The sequence below is a fragment of the Muntiacus reevesi genome, chromosome 8 (assembly GCF_963930625.1).
Source record: "Muntiacus reevesi chromosome 8, mMunRee1.1, whole genome shotgun sequence".
Lineage (NCBI taxonomy): Eukaryota > Metazoa > Chordata > Mammalia > Artiodactyla > Cervidae > Muntiacus > Muntiacus reevesi.
In genome coordinates, this window is record NC_089256.1 from 65,237,761 (window position 1) to 65,244,052 (window position 6,292).

The window sequence follows — 6,292 nt, forward strand, 5'->3', positions numbered from 1 at the left end:
CAGTAATTCAAGTAGGGCTCACTACAGGGATGATTTGTAAAGGCATAAGGACAGCAGTGGGGCTTCCCTGGTGGCTCAGGTGATAAAGAATCTGCCTACAATGAGGGAGACCCAGGTTTGATCCCTGGGTCAGGAAGATCCCCTAGAGAAGGAAATGGCAACCCACTCCAGTATTCTTGCCTGGAGAATCCCATGGACAGAGGAGCCTAGCAGGCTACAGTTCGTGGGGGCAAAAAGAGTCAGACATAACTGAACAACTAACACTTCACTTCACGGACAGCAGTAGTATGAGGTTAGCAGGGGGAGGGGCTCTGCTCCCCCAGGACTAGAAGGGCGTAAAGAGAGGGGGCAGTGACGGCGTCTAGAGAGACAGCTGTGTGGAGGCCTGCCTGACAGGCGCTGTAAATTTTCATGGAGGGGCTCAGGCAGCTAAGGGGAACAGGGGAGGGAACTGGGGAATAAGTCACCCCACCTTGCTCTCCCTTCTTCTGATGTGCTGCCAGCGGCTGAATCCAGCTGGACACCAGAAGGTTGGAGTCCACTGACTTAATCCCTATGGATTAGTCTGTATGGGGGCAGGGAGTAGGGTGGAGTGGCGTGGGGGAAGAATCTGGAAGGCCTGCACAGATGTCCAGCATGCTCTCCTCTGTGGAAGAGTCACAAATTTGCATAGCACCAACCTTAACTTTTTTAGCTGAATCACAGTGGCCTGTTGGCCACCCGAATTTTCACTTGAGGGTCCCATGCCCAGGCCTGGTCCCTGCCTATTCGGTTCCTTCCCTACTCCTTCCCACTCCCCTCCCAGTCTTACCACCATTCACTTGATAGCTTAGGCCCAAACCTAGCTTTCATCCCTGAATCACTGATTTCTCTTACACCCAATCCATGAGCAAGTATGTCGGCTCCACTTTTTGTGTGTGTGAGAGAGACATCCATCAATGGTTCAATGGATAGGATTCAGCTCCACTTTAAACTAATGTCCAGGGTGTTTCCTGGGAGTCCAGTGGTTAAATTTCGTGCTCTCACTGCTAAGGACCCAGGTTCAAACCCTGGTTGGGGAATTAACATCCCACTTCCCACAAGACACATGGTGTGGCCAAAAAAAACCCCAAGCAAACGTAGTGTCTAGAATGTGGATACTCCTCATTACCTGCACAGCATCCAACCTCGTCCATACCCACATATATCTTGCTTGTATGAATGCAACAGATGACTACCTGGCTTCCCCACCTCTTCTGGCTCCCACTACAGTTGATTCCACTTTGGGCTCTGCTAGCTAGGTCCACATAGTAACTAGAGTGATTTTTCTCTAGTCACTCTCTAACTCCTTACCCTGTTTAAATTTTCTCCCCAGGAACTATCTCCACATAAAAGCCTGTCATATGTCTATTCAATTATTTATTTATTGTCATTTTCTCCATTAAAATGTACATTTTATGAAAGCAAGGATCTTCTAGCCATCCTCTCAGTTGAAACGATTATTCCTTTTTTAAAAAAAATAATTTTATTTATTTGTTTATTTTTGGCTAGGGCACACAGGCTTCAGTAGTTATGGCACGTGGGCTGAGTATTTGTGGTTCCTGGATTCTAGAGCTCAGGCTCAATAATTGTGGCACATGGGCTTAGCTGCTTCAAGGCATGTAAGATCCTCCCAGGCCAAGAATTAAAGCAGTGTCTTCTGCATTGGTAGGCAGATTTCTCACCACTGAGCCACAAGGGAAGCCCTGAACTATCTCTTGAGTGAAAAAAAAAAAAAAAAAGGATAATATCTCTGCAAAAGATACTACTAAGAGAATGAGAAGACAAGCCACAGACAGGAAGAAAATGTTTGCAAAAGACACATTTGATAAAGAACTACTATCTAAAACAGGCAAAGAATCTTTAAAATTCAGCAATTAAAAGACCACTTGATTAAAAAATGGGCCAACATCCTGCCACTTCACTAAAGAAGATACACAGATACTCTTCCTGTTTTCCATCACAGCTCGGAATCAGAGTGGAAAGGAGAGCCCCATGTGGGGACTTCCCATCTGTAAGCTCTGCCTCAACATCCCTGGCAGGGAGAGCAGACACTGGCTGACCTGGGCAGCCTCAGGGCAGGAGCAGCCCATAGGCCAGACCCCTGTGTTTGCCAAAGCTAGATACCATCAGGTCCTTTGGTATCAGGAGAAATGAAAAGATTGCCATCCATTGTGTGGCCAAGGGAGAAGAAATCCTGGAGAGAGGTCTAAAGGCACAGAAGTGTAAGTTAAGAAAAAAAGAACTGCTCAGATACTGGAAACTTTGGTTTGGGGATCCAGCAACACATCAATCTGGCAATCAAATGTGACCCAAGCACTGGCGTCTAGGGTCTGGGCTTATGTGTGGTGTTGGGTAGGCCAGGTTTCAGCATCACAGAAGGGCAGAACAGGCTGCACTGGGCACAAACACAGACTTAGAATATAGGCCGTGCGCTGCTTTCAGCAGAAGTATGATGGGATCATCATTCCTGGCAAATAAATTCCTGTTTCTTTCTGAAAGGCCAAGAAAGTATACCTGAAACTAATATAATATGTCAGGTATATATTAATGAAAAGATTCAATTATGAAGGAGCCAATAGGACTTCCCTGGTGGTACACTAAATAGGAATCTGCCTGCCAATGCAGGGGACACGGATTTGAATCCTGGACTGGGAGAAGTCCATGTGCCACTGAGCAACTAAGTCCATGTGCCACAGCTACTGAAACCCACTCACCCAGAGCCTGTGCTCTGCAATGGGGGGGCCACTGCAATAAGTCCACGCACCACAGTGAAGAGTGGCCCCGGCTCACAGAAGCTGATTGCTCACAGCAATCAAGACCCAAGCCAACAAAAATAAAAAATTAAAACAAAGCCGACAAAAGTTTTTCAGTAAAAAAGAAAAAAAAAAGATGCAGGTGGCAAATAAGAATAGGAAAAGATGGATGTTCAACATTATAGATCATTAGGAAATTGCAAATTAAGTTTAAAATTGCAAATTAAAATTAAAATCACTACACATGCATTAGAATGGACAAAATCCAAAACCCTGACAGTATCAAACACTAGCAGGATGTGGAGCAACAGGCACTTTCCTTCATTACTGGGGGGAATGCAAAATGGTACAGCCAACTTTGGGAGATGATTTGACAGTTTCTTGTAAAATTAAACATAGTCTTAGCATATGATCCACCAATTGTGGCTCCTTAATGTTTACCCAGGTGAGTTGAAACTTATGTCCACACAATACTGGCACACAGGTGTTTTCCAAAGCTCTATTTATAATTGCCAAAACTTGGTAGCAACAAAGATGTCCTTCATTAGGTAAATGGTTAAATACAGTGTGGCACATCTAGACAATGGAATATTCTTCAGCACTTAAAAACAATGAGCTACAAGCCATGAAAAGATGTGGAAGAACCTTAAATACACATCACTGAGTAAAAGAATCCAATCTAAAATGACATGATTTCAACTGTATTACATTTTGGAAATGTCTAAAGTATGGAGATAATGAAAGGATCGGTGGTTACTAAGGAAGAGGGGAGAGGAAGAGATGAATAGGTAGAACATGGAGGATTTACAGGGCAGTTAAAACTGTTCTGTATTATATTCTAATGGTCGATACACACCATTACACATTTGTCATGGAATGCAAGATACCAAGAGTGATCCCTATGGACTATGGACTTTGGGTGATAAGTGGGCTCACTGATGACAGCAAATTTACCCCTCTAATTCACAATGTTGATGGTGGGGGAGACTATGCATGTGTGGGGACAGGAGGTATATGGGAACTCTCTGTACTTTTTGCTCCATTTTGCTATGAAACAAAAAACTGCTCTAAAAACAAAGTTTATTTTTAAAATAGTTTGTGTAGAGATCCTGGAGAAAAATGGACCATAAATCTAGAAAACCTGTACTACTAAATTCTGAAATTAATCAAAATCCTGAAAAATCTTACTTTGGTTCTCTTATAAGATTGCAGTACAGGCGGTTCCCTGGAGGTTCAAGGGTTAAGACACTGCTTCCTCTGCAAGGGGCATGAGTTCCATCCCTGGTTCAGGGTGGCACAGTGTGGGAGAAAAGTAAGGAAGAGACTGGGAAGGTAATGCCTCTGCAGCTCCAAGCACAAAAACCATAGGGAAAATCTCCAGTTAGTCTAGCTTGGGTTATAAGACTCCTTCATGACTCAGGGAGAGTGTGCTACTAAGAAAGACTGAACCAGATTCACTTGCCAGGGACATCTTCAGCCAGAGGACAGCAAAAGGGCCATCCCCAAGGCTGAAACCTTGATACATCCATATACATTGTTATATATATAAAACCACTGCTGCTGCTGCTGCTGTTGCTAAATCGCTTCAGTCGTGTCCGACTTTGTGCGACCCCATAGACGGCTGCCCACCAGGCTCCGCCTGTCCCTGGGATTCTCCAGGCAAGAACACTGGAGTGGGCTGCCCTTTCCTTCTCCAATGCATGAAAGTGAAAAGTGAAAGTGAAGTCACTCAGTCATGTCTGACTATTTGCGACCCCATGGACTGCAGCCCACCAGGCTCCTCCGTCCATGAGATTTTCCTGGCAAGAGTACTGGAGTGGGTTGCCATTGCCTTCTCCAAAACCCGCTGCTAGAATCCCCCAAGTACTTCTCTTCTGCGGACTACTCTGACCCTTTGCCAGGTTCCCAGACCTCCCCTCACCATTCAGCTTCTAAATGAGTGCTTCCACAACCCAGCTTGGCTGCTTTGGCTGAACAACACTTTAATCAATTGGCCGCACTGTAACAGTTCAATCTTTGACTAGGGCCAGCTTCACAAGTGTGTAACCTGTGCAGTCGAAAAGGTCCTGCATTTAAAAGGGCCCTGTATTTAGTTTCATGCTTGGCTGTCACCATGTTGACATTCTTAATTAATTTTGAACACAGGCCTTGCATTTTCATTTTGCACTGAGTCTAGAAAATTACACACCCTGTTCTGATCTTGCCTTTCATCACTAGAGCGGAGGTATTGTGATTACATGGTAGAAGTCAGGGGAAAGTTACAAAAGAGGAAAAGTAAATGCTGGCTGTGCAAGTATTACGTGTCACTGAACACGTACACTTGTAATTTGAAGGGTGGATGAAGTCCTTGGGACAGTTCAGGAGAAGAGGCTCTCAGAGGTAATAAGACCTGATACAGGCTCTTTTTAAAAATTATTTTTGTTTGTTTATTTTATTGGAGTTTAATTGCCTTACAATGTCATGTTAGTTTCCACCATATAGCAAAGTGAATCAGTCACACATGTACATATATCCCTTTATTCCTTGGATTTCCTTCCCATTTAGGTCAAGTATGTATGTGTGCTCAGTTGTGTCTGACTCTTTGTGACCCCGTGGACTATAGCCCACCAGGCTCCTCTGTCCGTGGATTTCTCCAGGTAAGCATACTGGAGTGGGCTGCCATTTCCTCCTCCAGAGGATCTTCCCCATCAGGAATCGAACCCACATCTATTGCATCTCCTGCATTAGTAAGCAGATTCTTTACCACTGGGGAAGCCCTCATTTAGGCTAAAGTTCTAATTCAGAAATTAGAAGAGAGGTTGCCTGTGGAGGTGGCTGGGGATGGGAACTGATGAGAAGAGTCACATGGGCACTGTGATTACAATAATGTTGTACATCTTGATGGGACTTTGTATGCATTGTTCAAACCTCGGCAAATGTACATTTAAGATTTGTGCATGTCACTGTAAATGTTGTGTCAAAAGAAAACCTATAGGAACTTCCCTGGTTTTCCAGTGGTTAAAACTCCTGGCTTCCACTTCTGGGGGCATGGGTTTGATCCCATATGCCCTGTGACATAGGTGAAAAAAAAAAACCAAAAAGCCTATACACAAATATTTAACTCTAGTTAATGATATGCATGCTGAAATATTTAGGGAGAACTACATTCATGTCTATAATTTCGATGGTGGAAATGCATCAAAAATTAGATGGATTACAGTATATATAAGGGGATGGATGAATGTACAGGTGGATAGACAGACAGACAGGTATGTAATAGGCCAGTAAAGTTAAATGGTAACAGAGGACTCTGGGTGATAAGTACACAGGTGTTCACTGTAAAATTCTTTCAACTTCTGATGTCTGAACTTTTTCATAATGAAAATTGGGGGGAAAAAACTCTTAAAAGAACAGCTTCCGTTTGTTTCTAAGATTTACTAGTGACAAACACTTTAATGGGCTTGGCAGTTATCGTGAGTCAGAACACCTAAGCTAATAGCTGAACTGTATTTTGCTTAAATTAAAAACTCAAAGATGCT

General features: G+C 43.7%; 1 pseudogene; it reads left to right on the top strand.

Moving 5' to 3' along the window:
* The first annotated feature begins 895 nt into the window (after positions 1-895).
* Positions 896-2,499, top strand: LOC136173529 (large ribosomal subunit protein uL5-like; annotated as a pseudogene).
* The last annotated feature ends 3,793 nt before the right edge of the window (positions 2,500-6,292 follow it).